Source organism: Oryctolagus cuniculus, chromosome 12 (assembly GCF_964237555.1).
Source record: "Oryctolagus cuniculus chromosome 12, mOryCun1.1, whole genome shotgun sequence".
In the NCBI taxonomy this organism is placed as follows: Eukaryota; Metazoa; Chordata; class Mammalia; order Lagomorpha; family Leporidae; genus Oryctolagus; species Oryctolagus cuniculus.
The window spans coordinates 12,825,429-12,839,715 of NC_091443.1; the positions used below are offsets into that span (position 1 = coordinate 12,825,429).

General features: G+C 44.3%; 1 long non-coding RNA gene across 1 annotated transcript in view; it reads right to left on the reverse strand.

Annotated features, from left to right (window-relative positions):
* The window catches only part of LOC138844600 (uncharacterized), a 30,339-nt gene extending 25,922 nt beyond the window's left edge, over nt 1-4,417 (reverse strand). The window contains exon 1 of the long non-coding RNA XR_011380567.1: nt 4,187-4,417. This is a non-coding gene — a long non-coding RNA (uncharacterized lncRNA). The remainder of the gene's footprint in view (nt 1-4,186) is intronic.
* Nucleotides 4,418-14,287: the final 9,870 nt, after the last annotated feature.

The following is a 14,287-nucleotide window of genomic DNA, read 5'->3' on the forward strand; positions in this document are numbered from 1 at the left end:
TATTTCCTTAGGAGGAGAAATACAAAAATCCTTCAAACCCACAAAGTAAATTGACCTTAGATTTATCTGCTTATACCAAAAGAGCTTTGTTTAAAACTTTTATGAGCATCAATGTGTATTTGACTTCTTAGGATATGAAATGATGGATAGTAGAAATCTATAACAGCAAGGACTGGGATTTTGTGGGATCACACAAGTGTACCAGACAAGTCCTTGGAGACATGAGAGGCTAACTCTCTTCCTTGGCCATGAGGAACCTGGAGCATTAATGCATCATGTCTTGACCACGGCTGGCAGTGGCTGAAGCAGGATCCACTCCCTCCCAATCCTAATCCTAACTTCCCTACCCTCTTGCAAACCAGCTGGCTAGTCACGCCGCCACAACACAGGCAAGCAGCAAGGCAGCATCCAGCCCTTCTCTCAATGTCAGCCCTAAAAGGCTGAGTTTGAACCCACTTCTCTTGTCCATCCCCAAAGTGTGGTGAAGGAGGGTCCTCACTGCCAGGTTGTGTCACCTCTTTCTCAGAGCCATCTTACTCTAACATGCAAAATTCTTAAGGGACGAGGCAGTCTATCAATGGGTAAATAAAATTCTTCTTTCAAGGTTCAAGAGTAAAATATTTTCAAATATATTACAAAAAGGAACCTGCCTTATTTCCTCTTCAGTGCCTGCGGATTTCAGCATTCCCTCTGTGTAGCATATTCTGTGGTCACGCCCAATGACAGACAGCTTCTAAGTGGATTAGGTGCAACCTGTCTTTACATCGAGTGGTGCTTCCCACATAGCCGTATCAGTGCCCACAGTGAGAGTCTGGCTCAGCAAGAAGCTGAAAAGCACGGTAGCCCCATTTGGCCTCCTGAAATCAATGACTGGGTTTTCTGTGCAGTTTCACTGAAATAAGAAGCATAAGGAAACACCTTGTCTAGCAGTGACTAGCTCTCTAGCAGGGCATCTGTTAGGCTCCTGCCCTGTCAAGGGGCGGTGTTTCCCTTTTGTGCATCTGCTCTGGGAGGAACCTCAGAGGAAGGGGCAATTTTTGGTCTTCAGTAACACAACCAGATGCTGCAGTAATCATGTTCGCTCTGGGAAAGCCTGTCCTGGCTCCCTGAGATGACCCTGGCCTAGGAGCTGGCCTCTCCGAGCTCAGTCCCTGTGGGGAACAGCCTCCCAGGGAACACATGGTTGAATACCCTGGCACACACTTAGAGTCAGATTAAGAACATTTAAGTGACAATCACAGTTGCATCTTTCCTCCTGATTACATTTTCTAGGGGGAGGTGAGATGTACAGTGATTAAACATTTGCTTTTCTCCATCAGAGAAACCTTGAGGTCAGTCACTCTGGCAGGGAGGGCAAATAAGTTCCCCTGGGAAATACCAGGATGCAGAGGCCCAGGCTTGAAGTCAATCAGGAGTCAAAAGCGAGAGCAAACATGAAGAGGGGAGGTGTTCCCACGGGTTGCTCTGGCTGGCGTGGTCATGCCCTCACCAGGACTCAGGCCTGTGCTTCTGCAAGGACAACGCTCTCCACTCCAGGTCAATGCTCATTCCCACAGTCTAAGAAGGCATGGATATTGAGACTCCAAGTGTGCTAAGAATCAACAGCCACTTTCCAAAGACTCAGAGCCATTAAGCAATCCCTCTGCCCCATCCAGGGTGGTCCACACACTTGGGAGGCCATAACCTCTGGTCATCCAAGTATGCCCGCTGCCCCCTTCCTTCTGCTCCTATCCCTTGCGTGACAGACATACGTGGGCACATCACACACATACACCCAACCCCCACCTTGGCAGTCCTCTCCCCAGTAGCACTGGTAGGGGCCAATCAAACCATGTTTAGCACGCCCCCTGCTGGCCGAGAAGGAGCTGACTCAGCCTTTATTTTGCGGGCCTAAGAGGAAGAAATGACCCTAAGATCAGAGAGAACAAAAAAGAAAAGCCAAAGCAATTCTGACTTCTTAGAAACGGAAGATATGGCATTCTAAATATAAGAGGAGGATGAAGACTTTTAAATTAGCTTTTTTAAAAAAAAGTTTTAGGAAATAAGTGACTAAAACCTAAAGATTTACTGGAAATATTTGCATTCGTATTTTCACAACGTGTCAAACCAAACACATTATGATGCGTATTTTCACAGGTCTACCAGTGGAAAAAATGGAAACGTGTTCCAGAGTGGTTTCACGTTCTACATTTTCAGTTTGCAATCCAGAGCCTTAAAACACAAACTTCACCCCACTGGGGGCATGTGACTTACAAAGGCACCTCGGTCAGCTCAAGAGCGCAAGTTCTAAAGTGACCAGGAGCAGCAGGAGCAAAGCCACTTAACAGCAGTGCATTTGGACCCCACTTCACACCCAGGCTCCCTGTCTCACCCAGGCCTGCCAATGTGGAAAATAGGTGGCACCGCTGAGGGGTCAGAGGCCATGACCACACACTGACCCCTCAGAGGAAGGTGCCTCCTCTGCCCCTTCCTTCTCTGAGCCTGGGGCCTCAGGAGGTCCTTTTTAGGGGACACCTGCCAGGCCCAGACCCACATCTGGCGAGGCTTCATTTCTATCCATCATCATCCTAAACACCAAGCACTTAAGAGTAAACCACGGGTTTCCCATCTGTTTTCACACCAACCCCAGGGTTCAAAAGCTTCATGTTCCTAACCAGATTCAAACTTCTGCATGGCACATGGCATTAAATTCCCTGAACACCCAATAGGATCATAGCACTCATTTAAGTCATGCTTCTTTCAACCAATTAGGAGTTTCATTAATTATTTAATACAAAAAAAGTCAATACTTTTGTCCCCCATTGGATATCTTTTGGATACCCTAGGCTTAAGTGGTTGTTCAGGTTGTCCTGGTAACTTGCTGTCTTATGTTCCTACCAGCTGACACAAAGAGCACATAGTAAAATAGTGGCATGTGACTCCCGTTTTGGGGGGGAATTCTCCCCAGAACTTGGTGTACTGTGCAGATCTCCAGTCTCTGCACTCCCTGGACCCTTGTCGGATATTGAAGAGGCCCTGGGAGCTGGTGGGACACACAGCTGCTGGCAGGGCCCCAGCGAAGCTGCCACCCTGTTCCCAGGGCGGGCGTCTCCCAGGCACACCCTGGAGGGGGTGATGGAGAAGGAGGAGACCTGCAGACTTCCCCAAAGCTGTCCAGGCCCGCAAAGACTTCGGCCACCCCCCGTCCACCTTTTCCCGTTTCACAGGAGAGAGCATCTCTGCAGGCTGTCCCTCTTACAGTTCATGTTCCCCTACAACGCTAAGGCAAGGCGAAGGCATGTCCTGTCACGCGTGGCTCTCCCGGGGCCCCTGTGCTGTGGGTGAAGCCATCCTCAGACCTGCGGGGAATCTAACAAGTTCTCCCTCCGCCACTCTTCCATCTAGGGATCCTCAAGGCCACAGACACAAACAAACCCGCTCTCACGTGTGAGAGGTACTCAAGTTGGGCGAGCAGACGCCTACCCATTTTATGGCAAGATTCTCGGAGGGCTACAGCTGCACCGGGAGGGAGGAGGGTACACTCGAGCGGTCGTGTCCAATGAAGGAAAGTTTTAGTGAATGATGACATCACTGACATCTCCCAAATTTAAAGGAGCACTTAAAGCACAGCAGATGCAGGTTTTTCCCCTCCAGCGAACAGCTACTAGAGGAGGCCTCCGGGTTCACAGACAGACTGCATGGACCGTTCGCCCGCTGTCCAGCGAGCCCCAGCGGAGCCGGCGAGCCAGCGGCGCGCGGGGCCGCGGTGGCCCACGCAGCCCAAGCACCGCGCCCGACGAGCGGCCTCGCGCGCGGCTCGGGCCCGGGCGTCTGCGGGCGCCGCGGCACCCCCGCGATGCGACCCCCCGGGCCGAGGGGCAGCTGCCCCGCGTCCGGCATCACGTTCCAGTGCGGACGCCCACAGGGCAACGCCGAGACAGCAGCCCCGACTCAGCGGGAGCGCCGCGCCCTGCCTGGGAGCCGCGCCGGGCCACAGCCGGTGGCCGCGGCGCCCGCGGGGTCCGGAGCAGAGCCCGCAATGCAGACGCGCGGGAGAGCCCCGCACGCGGCCCGCGCCCCGGCGCCCACCTGCCTCGCCGCGCAGCCCGGCAGCGAGCCGGCGCCGGCGCCCGGGAGAGCGCACCTGCCGGGTCCGCCGGCCCGGCCCCGCCGCCCGCCGGCAGCACCGCGGCCAGCGCCGTCTCACCTGCCGCGCCGCGCCGCTCCGCTCCCAGCCCGCAGCGCCGCAGTCGCCGCTACCCGACTTCCATTTTCTCTCGCTTTAAAGGAAAACCAGATCAGCTGTTTCGCTCGCGCTCGGGCTCCGCGGCCCCCTCCCCAGCTGCGGCTCGCGGTCCCGGGGGCCTCGCCTCCCCCGCCTCCTCCCGCGCTCCGCTCCGCCCCTCGCGCCCCTCCGCTCCGCCCGCGGCCGCGCGCAGCGCCCGCCTCCCGGCTCCGCCCGCAGCTGTCCGGCGCGCGCCCTCCCCTGACGTCACCGGCCGCGGCCGCGCCCCGCCCCCTCGCCCCTCGCGCGGACGTGCGCGCGCTGCTCGCGCCCCGTCCCCGCCCCGCCGGGGCCGGCGCCGGCGCCGGAGTGCGCGTGCTCGAGGCCGTGACCGTGCCGCGGCCCCGAGCTCCGGGAGGGCGTGCGGCGTCCCCTCAGCCCCCGGCGCCGGGGCTGTCGGCAAGGCCGCCCGCGCCGCTGTGCCTGCGCCCGCCTCTCCCGCGGCTGTCTTCGGCCCGCTCCACTTTCCCCCCCTCAGGCTGCCCAAACTTTCTCCCTCTCACGGCCTCGGCTCCGTTTCCGCGCCCTGCCTCGGGGGCCCCGGCGTCGCCGCCCGACCCCGGAGTGCCCCTGTTACCTCCGCGGCCAGTTCTCCGGCTCCTTCCCGCGTCCTGCCCACTTGTGAGCACCGTCCCTCGTCCCCGCTCGCCGCGGCCCAGGCCTGCTGGCCGCTCTGCCCGCGCTCGCGGCGCCCTCTCGGGGTCGCCACGCCCCCTCGCCCCGACCCGGACCCGGGGCTGCGGCTGACCGAGGCCGTCCGGGTGCGTTTCTTGACGAGGTTTTGTTTTTTTTTTTTTTTTTGCTTTGGTTTACACAACGTATTTGCTTAATAGACTCTAGCAATGCGTTTGACTTTTAAAATTAATATTCAGACTTAAAAAAACACCCTGCAGTCCCGTGATCCCGTGAGGACCAGCGCCCAGGGGCTGCTGGCCCTCGGTGGCCACACTGCCCCAGCCCTAGCCTCTGGAGACCTGAGGTGCTTCCCCGGCTCTGGCTTGTCCTTGTGAGGTCATAGATGAATGAAGCCCCGGGTACCATTTTGAAACGGACTTTATCACAGTTCTGCCTTGAGACTCGTTCCCGTGTGGCGTGTGTACTTGAGCGGTTTGCACCACGTTGCCTTTGCTTGGTCACCCACCGGAGGATGTTGGGTGGTTGCCAGTGTTTGGCGATTGTGAATAGATGCTCTAGAAACATTGGCGTGCACGGTGTTGTGGGGCAAGTTTTCCAAGGAGTTGGATAAATAGTGCAATCGGTGGAGCGCAGGGTAAATGTGTTTCTAAGAACTGGGCAAAAGCAGTTTTTCTGAGTGGTTGTACCATTTTCATAACCAGCAGCGGTGTGTGAGAGTCCCATCTTCCTGCATCCTTGCCAGCACTTGACATGGGCTCTGTGGATGTGTATGTGTGTGTGATATGGGTTCTCTGGGGGTGAATGCGTGTTCATATTCAAGGGTACTTCAAAAAGTTCACGAAAATGGAATTTTAAAAGTTTATTTTTAATTTTTAATACCGTAAGGGTGTCTTTAAAAAGCTCGTGGAAATATGTATTATGAAATAAAACTATGCCTGGGTGTAAAGGTTTTTGCACAAAAAGAAACTTATCTTTTAATTCCATTTTCCACAGACTTTCAAAGTACCCTCATATTTTCACTAGAAGTAGTTTGTCTGATACATATTTTGCAAATATGCTGCCAGAGTAAACTTTGGATTCTGTTAACACTGTCTTTGGCAGAGCAGAAGTATTTAATTTTAATAATGTCTGATTGGCATTTGTTTTCCACTAAATTCTAGGTCACATAGATTTAGTTCTATGTTTTCTTCTAGAATTTTATAGTTTTACATTTAGGTTTACAACCCATTTGATTAAACTTTTGTGAAAGGTGTTAGGTCTGTCTGGATTACTTTTTTTTTTTTTTTTTTAACTTTGGATGTCCAGTCACTCTAGCCTCATTCGTTGAAAAAAAGTACACTTTCTTCATTGAATTGCCCTTGCTCTTTGTCCAAATCAGTTAACTGTGTGGGTCCTTTCCTGGGCTCTGTTGCATTCTGTTGCATACACATGTATAAATTCTCAGATTATTTTACCACACTACTTTAAATATACCATAGCTTTGTAAGTAAGTCTTGCAGTTGGGTAGTGTCAGTCCTTCAACTTTAGTCTTTATCATCACATTGTCTACTGCAGCTTTTCTTTCTTTATATGATTTTCATAATCAGTTTACAGAGATTTTCAAAATATCTTTCTGAGATTTTGATTCAGATCTGATTGAATTTATTGATGAAGTTTAGAAAAATTGACATCTTGAGTCATCTGATGCAGGAGTATGAAGCATATTTCCATTGTTTAGATTTTGTGTGCATTTTTTCAGCAATATTTTACAGGTTTGGTTTTCTTTTCCACAGAATTCCTGTACATATATTGTGACATCTGTGTTTTTTATCCTATTGCAAATTGAATTTTTTTAATTTCAAATTTCAATTGTTTATTGCTGGAATACAGAAAAGTAGTCCACTTTGTCTAGTAACTTTGCAATACCTGTTTATTAGTTCTAGAGTTATTTTTGAAATAAGTGGTTTAATTAAAAACATAACTATTTTTGAAATAACTTGATAATTCTTGATGTATAATGGTACCATTTACTAATAGAGAGTTTCATTTTCTCACTTTGCAATCTGAACATATTTTATTTCCTTTTCTTGTCTTATTAAATAAACTAGGATTCCCAGTCTGATGTGGATTGGAAGTGGGTACAGAGAATATCCTCGTCCTTGTCCCTAATTTTAGGAGTAAGCATCCAGTTTCTTACCACTAAGTATGATGTTAGCTGTAGGATTTTTATAGATGTTCTTTATCAAGTTGAAGAAGTTCCCCTTTATTCCTTATTTGTTGAGGGCTTTTGTTTTGTTTTGTTTTGTTTTATCACAAATTTTGGATTTTGCCAATTTATTTTACATCTATTGACATGTTTATTTTTTATATTTTAGCTTGTAGATGTGATGATTGATTTTCAAATGTTGAATCAGCTTTGCAAACCTTGAATAAATCCCAATTAGTCGTGGTAGATAATTATTTTTGTACATTGTTGAATTCAATCTGCTGAAATACTTTTGAGGATTTTTACATCCATGAGAAATAGTGGTCTGTAATTTTTGTTTATTATATCTTGTTTTGGTATCAGGGTAATGCCGTAATACAATGAGTTAGGAAGTTCTCTCTGCTTCTACTTTTTGTAAGAAACTATAAGGAAATGACAGTCTTCTTTCTTAAATGTTTGGTAGAATTCCCAAGTGAAACCATCTGGCTATGGTGATTTTTTTTTGAAGATTATAAATTAATGATTCTATTATTTTACGAATATAGTGCTATCAGATTATTTATTCCTTTTCATGTGCATTTTCATAACTGTGTCTTTTAAGGAACTGGTCATTTCATCTAAATATTCAAATGTGTGTATATGGAGCTGTTCAACATAATTTTTTATTGTTCTTTTACTCTCCATTAACTCAGTACGAGCACCTCTCTTTCATTCCTAAATTTGGCAGATCATGTCCATCATATATTTTTCTTTATTAGCCTGGATACATGTTTATCAATTTAGATGGTCTTTTCCAAGAACTATTTTGGGTTTTATTGATTTTCTCTGTTGTTTTCCTGTCTTCAACTTCATTTATTTATTTTATAATTTTTGTCACTTTTTTCTGTTTGTTTTGGCTTAGATTATTCTTCTTCCTATAGTAACCTGGGTGAAAGCTTAGGCTTTTAATTTTAGGTCTTTCTTCTTTTCTAATATATGCGTTTTGTGCTGTATATTTCCCTCTAAGTAAGCCTTTGCTATATCTACAAATTTTGTAAGTTGTATTTTAATTTTCATTTAGTTTTATATATTTTAAATATATATATTTATATGTATATAAATATATATATATTTTTATATATATTTATATTTAAATATATATATTTTAAATCCTTCCTTTTTGACCATGTGTTATTTAGAAATATATTGATTCGATTCCACTGATCTTCTGTATATAGAGAGAATCGAAAATGAATCTTGATGTGAATGGAAGGGGAGAGGGAGTGGGAAAGGGAAGGGTTGCGGGTGGGAGGGATGTTATGGGGGGGAAGCCATTGTAATCCATAAGCTGTACTTTGGAAATTTATATTCATTAAATAAAAGTTTAAAAAAAAATAAAAAAAAAGATTCCAATGATTTTCAACTTTTTAGCTATCCTGTTCTTGATTTCTAGGTTGATTCCATGTGTTCCAAAACATACTTTACATGATTTTAAATTTTCTTTAATGTAACAAGGTATGTTTTATATCCCAGAATGTGGTCAATGTTGGTGAATTTTTTTATATGAACTTGGGAAGAATGTGTATCGTGCTATTGTTATATTTATACATGCTAATTAGATAAAGCTGATAGTACAGTTCAGATCAACTGTGTCCTTACTGATTATCTATTTTATCATATTGTTTATATAATTATAATTTGCTCCATTTTTGCACTAAAGATAGCTTTATTAGTTTTATAAAAATCAAAAAAAGGTGTTGTAAGAAATTCCAATAGTACAGAAAAGTTAAAAGAAAAAAGTAAAAGAGATTCCTTGAATTCTCACTTTCCAGAGATAATCATTGGTTAAAATATTAAGATAATTATGAAGTATACTATAAAATTGAATGTTAACAATAGTAATATTTTAATAATAATATTTTATAGACTCCAATATATAGATACTCATAAATATTTGTGTCTAATAATGATGTTTGGAATATATTAATTTTGCTCAATAGCATCTTTTTTTTTTTTTGACAGGCAGAGTGGATAGTGAGAGAGAGAGAGAGAGAGAGAGAGAGAGAAAGGTCTTCCTTTTGCTGTTGGTTCACTCTCCAATGGCCGCCGCAGCCGGCGCACTGCACTGATCCGAAGGCAGGAGCCAGGTGCTTCTCCTGGTCTCCCATGGGGTGCAGGGCCCAAGCACTTGGGCCATCCTCCACTGCACTCCTGGGCCACAGCAGAGAGCTGGCCTGGAAGAGGGGCAACTGGGACAGAATCCGGCGCCCTGACCGGGACTAGAACGCAGTGTGCCGGCGCCGCAAGGCGGAGGATTAGCCTATTGAACTGTGGCGCTGGCCTCAAAGCATCTTTTAATCTTTCCAATAATTGTACTTGTTATAGGCTGCAGTTCAGTGTTTCAATGCACATGTACAGTGTGTACTGATCAAATCAGCATAATCAGCATTTCCCTTTGTTTTTTTTTTTTTTATTTTTATTTTTTGACAGGCAGAATTAGACAGTGAAAGACAGAGACAGAGAGAAAGGTCTTCCTTCTGTTGGTTCACCCCCCAAATGGCTGTCACGGCTGGCGCACCACACCAGTCCCAAGCCAGGAGCCAGGTGCTTCCTCCTGGTCTCCCATGAAGATGCAGGGCCCAAGCACTTGGGCCATCCTCCACTGCCTTCCCTGGCCACAGCAGAGAGCTGAACTGGGAGAGGAGCAACTGGAACAGAACCAGCACCCCAGACAGGACTAGAACCTGGGGTACCAGCGCCGCAGGCGGAGGATTAGCCTAGTGAGCCGCGGTGCTGGCCAGCATTTCCCTTTCTTTGATATTATTTTATGATTGGAGCTCCTTTCTTTTATTTGCTCATAAAAATATATAATAGTTTTTTGAGAACTGTAGTCTTCTGCCTTTTTGAGCATTAATTATAGATAGAGGAATGCTGAAGTCTCCAAAGATGATAGTGGATTAGCCAATTTCTTTTCAGTTTTATAATTCAGGTTTGTACTTTTGGCTTGACATATTTTGATGCCTTATTGTTAGGTGCATGCATTTATGATTAATATATTTTCTGGGGGAGTTGGCCCTTTTATGAATATGAATTACGCCCTCTTTCTTTTAATCCTTAATAATTTCCCTTGTTCTCAAGTACGATTTGTCTAAAATCGGTTTAGCTATCCCAATTTTCTTTTCTTCTCTTTTTTCTATTCTTTTTAAAAAGATTTATTTATTTATTTATTTAAAGAGAGAGAGGAAGACACAGAGAGAGATGTTTCGTCTGCTGAGCAGTTCATTCCTCATATGGCTGTAATGGCCGGGGCTGGGCCAAGCCAAAGCAAGGAGCTTCATCCGGGTCTCCCACATGGGCATCTTCTGCTGCTTTTCCCTGGGCCATTAGCCAGGAGCTGGATTGGAATAGAGCAGCAGGGACATGAGCTGGCACCTATATGGGATGCCAGTTTCACAGGCAGTGGCTTTACCTACTGTGCCACAATTCCAGCCCCTTCAATTTTTTTTTTTAAGATTTTATTTATTTATTTGAGAGGTAGAGTTACAGACAGTGAGAGGGAGAGGCAGAAAGAAAGGTCTTCCTTCCATTGGTTCACTCCCCAAATGGCCGCAATGGTCAGAGCTGCGCCGATCCAAAGCCAGGAGTCAGGTGCTTCTTCCTGGTCTCCCACATGGGTGCAGGAGCCCAAAATCTTGGGCCATTCTCTACTGCTCTCCCAGGCCACAGCAGAGAGCTGAATTGGAAGATGACCAGCTGGGACTAGAACCGGCACCCATATGGGATACCAGCACCACAGGAGAATTGACCTACTGCGCTATGGCACTAGCCCCTAATTTTCTTTTGATTAGAGTTAGTATGGTATTTGTATTTCTCCATCCCTCTCCTTTTAACCTATCAGAGACTTTATGTTTAACATACATTTCCTGTAAATAAGATACGGTTGGGTCTTGTTTTGTTATCTGCTCTGTCCATCTCTGTCTTTTAATTGGTGTGTTTAGACTGCTCACATTGAACAAGATTTTATATTTGGATTAATATCCAATATGTTTATAATTGTTTTCTTTATGTTGCAAGTGGCTTCTTTATCTGCCTTTTTTGATTTTAATTGCGTTTTAAGACAAATCTTATTCCATTTTTTTCTTCCCTTAGATTATCAATTATTCATTTTAAAGAATTTTTAGTGGTTTTTCTAGTGTTTATGATTAGATTTTCACTAATTTATGTCCATCTTCACATAATACTATTGAAACTTCACATGCAGTGCATATATGTTCCCATCTCACATTCCCATTCCTTGTGACATTGTTGTCATTCCTTTCATTTATCCATATACTATAATCATCTAGTACGCTGTTACTACTTGTGTTGCAATTTTAAACAATACTCTTTTAGATCAACTGTGAATAAGAAAAATAAGATTTATTTTACTTCCATGTGTTCCTTTTCTGAAACTTCACTTATTTATGTAGTTCCAAGTTTCTGATCTATATCATCTTCCTGAAAGTCATCTTTTGACATTTCCTGAAGGATAGGTTTGATAGTGAATTGCTTCAACTTTCCTTTGCCTGAGAAAGTCCTTATTTTCTCCTTCACTTTTGAGGGATAATTTTTGGTGAGATATGTAATTACAAGATGGTTCTTTCTGTCTTTCAACTCTTTAAATATTTCACTCTCATCTTGATTGTGTTATGTCTGATGAAAAGTAGGCTGTGTTTCATATCACTTTTGCTCTCGATAAACTTTCCATCCATAACCCCCAGTCCAGCTTCTTTTAGTGTATTTCCCTCCCCCCTCCTCTCCCTCCACTGCTGCCTCTCTCTGTCTCTCTTCTATTTTGCAATTTGAACATTATATGCTTTGTTGTAGTTTTGATCTTAATCTTTGTTGTTGTTCTCTGAGATCTGTATGGATCTATGGTTTGGCAAATTACTTTAATTTGGAAAGTTATTAGCCATTATTACTTCAAATATTGATTTTATTTTAATTAATTTATTTATTTGAAAGGCAGATAGAGACAGACAGAGGCAGAAGGAAATCAGAGAGATCTTGTATCCACTGGTTCACTCCCCAACTGCTTTAACACCCAGCTCATGCTGGGAAGTCTAAAAGTGTGGCACCAGCATCTGCTTTCCTTTTGGTGAGGGCTCCCTCCATGCATCACAACATGGTGGATGTCCTCACACGGTGAGACACTGGTTCAAGTCTCTTTTCCCCACCCTCAGGTTCTCATCTAATCCTAATTACCTCCCAAAGGGTTCACCTCTAAAATACCATCAACACAGGAATTTAGGGATTAAGTTTCTAACGCTTGAACTTTGGGGAACATATTGAAATCATAGTGGTTTTTGTGTGTTTCACAGGAATTACCCTTTCCTTCCACCTGTCAGAGTCAATAGGGAATCTTCCTTGGATCTTCGAGAACCTGGTAGATTTCCTGGAGGTAAGTTCATGAAAATCTGGGGCAAAGTATTCCTGCTAAGACTGCGCTACTGGAAGTTTCTCAGTCTCAAGCTAGTCCACACTCAGCCTCTGGTAATTTGTTAAAATTACCATTTCAGGACAGCACTGCGGCTCAATAGGCTAATCCTCTGCCTGCGGTGCCAGCACCCCGGGTTCTAGTCCCGGTCGGGGCACTGGATTCTGTCCCGGTTGCCCCTCTTCCAGGCCAGCTCTCTGCTGTGGCCCGGGAGTACAGTGGAGGATGGCCCAAGTCCTTGGGCCCTGCACCCCATGGGAGACCAGGAGAAGCACCTGGCTCCTGCCATCGGATCAGCGTGGTGCGCTGGCCGCAGCACACTGGCTGCAGCGGCCATTGGAGGGTGAACCAACGGCAAAGGAAGACCTTTCTCTCTGTCTCTCTCTCTCACTGTCCACTCTGCCTGTCAAAAAATAATAAAAAAATGACCATTTCAGTGTTCTTGTCAGTTCATAGCTCCAACATCTTCTCTAGGGGAACAAATCTCAGCTCTAACTCGCTGGATTCATTTGCCTCTTCAGATTTCTTGTTGGCAGTTTATCCTGCATCCTGAACTCTCTGATGGATCCAAGAAAATTCATTATGTTTCCAGTCACCCAGTTTTTCCCAATGTAAAGGCACCTGTGAGGACTTCTAAGCTATTTATAGTCTAGAGCCCAAATTGAAGTGTTGATCTCACTGTGGATTTAAGATGCATTTCTCTGTGGTGAATGAATGTCAGGCCTCTTTTCATGGGCTTCTTCATCATCTGATTATTCTGTTTGATGAATTTTCTGTCCAGCCTTTTAACCCATTTTTTATGGGATTTTATAAGTTTTCTTAATATTGAACTTTAGAAATATGTATATTGGCCTTACTAGTTCTAAGATCTTTTGTGTATGTTCCACTGGAGTTTCTATGTAAATAATTTTGTGTCTAGTGCAGAAGAACAATTTTTTCTTCCTTTCTAATCCTTATGTCATTTATTTATTTTTCTTGCTTAACTACACTGGCTAGGACTTCTAATAGATAATAATAATAGAGAAAATTGGAGATGTCTTTGTCTTATTTCTGATCTTAGGAACAAAAATCTAATTCTTATCTAATTCTTCATTGTTAATTATAATGTTGACTGAAGGCTTTTGTAGATATCACTTTGGGGAAGGGACCCCTTTTAGTCCTAATTTGCTGAATATTTGTATCCTGAGTGGATGTTGACTTCTGTTAAATGCCTCTTCTGTATCAGTTGTTAGTCATGTGATTTTTCTCTATTGCCTGTTAATACAATGGATTCAAATTTTAAATTTTTTGAAACTGAACCAGTCTTACATTCCTAAGATATACACAGCTTTAGCCCAGCTACCTGCATGGCTCCCAACAACTGCAAGTCTGTTTTGAAATTTCCTGTACTGGGTTTAGTATTTTACACAACGCTGACAACCAGCTAACAAGGTATTCTGTGTTTTTCACTTTGCTTTTGTTTTCTTGTTTTATATTTTGCTAGAATTAGTTTGGTAGTATTTTGTTGAAGAATTTTGTATCTGTCTTAGTGAGGACTATTAGTTTACTCTTAGACACCCTTTGACTACTTTGGGATTAGAGTAATGCTAACTCCTAAAATGTTCTATGTTCTAAATTCTACAGAAAACATTATAAATAACTGGTTAAAAAAATAAAAAAATAAATAAGTAAACCTATATGTCTGCTTGAAAATTTGCCCAGAAAAAAAAAAAAAAAAAGAAAAGAAAAAGAACTGGTGCTATTCGGT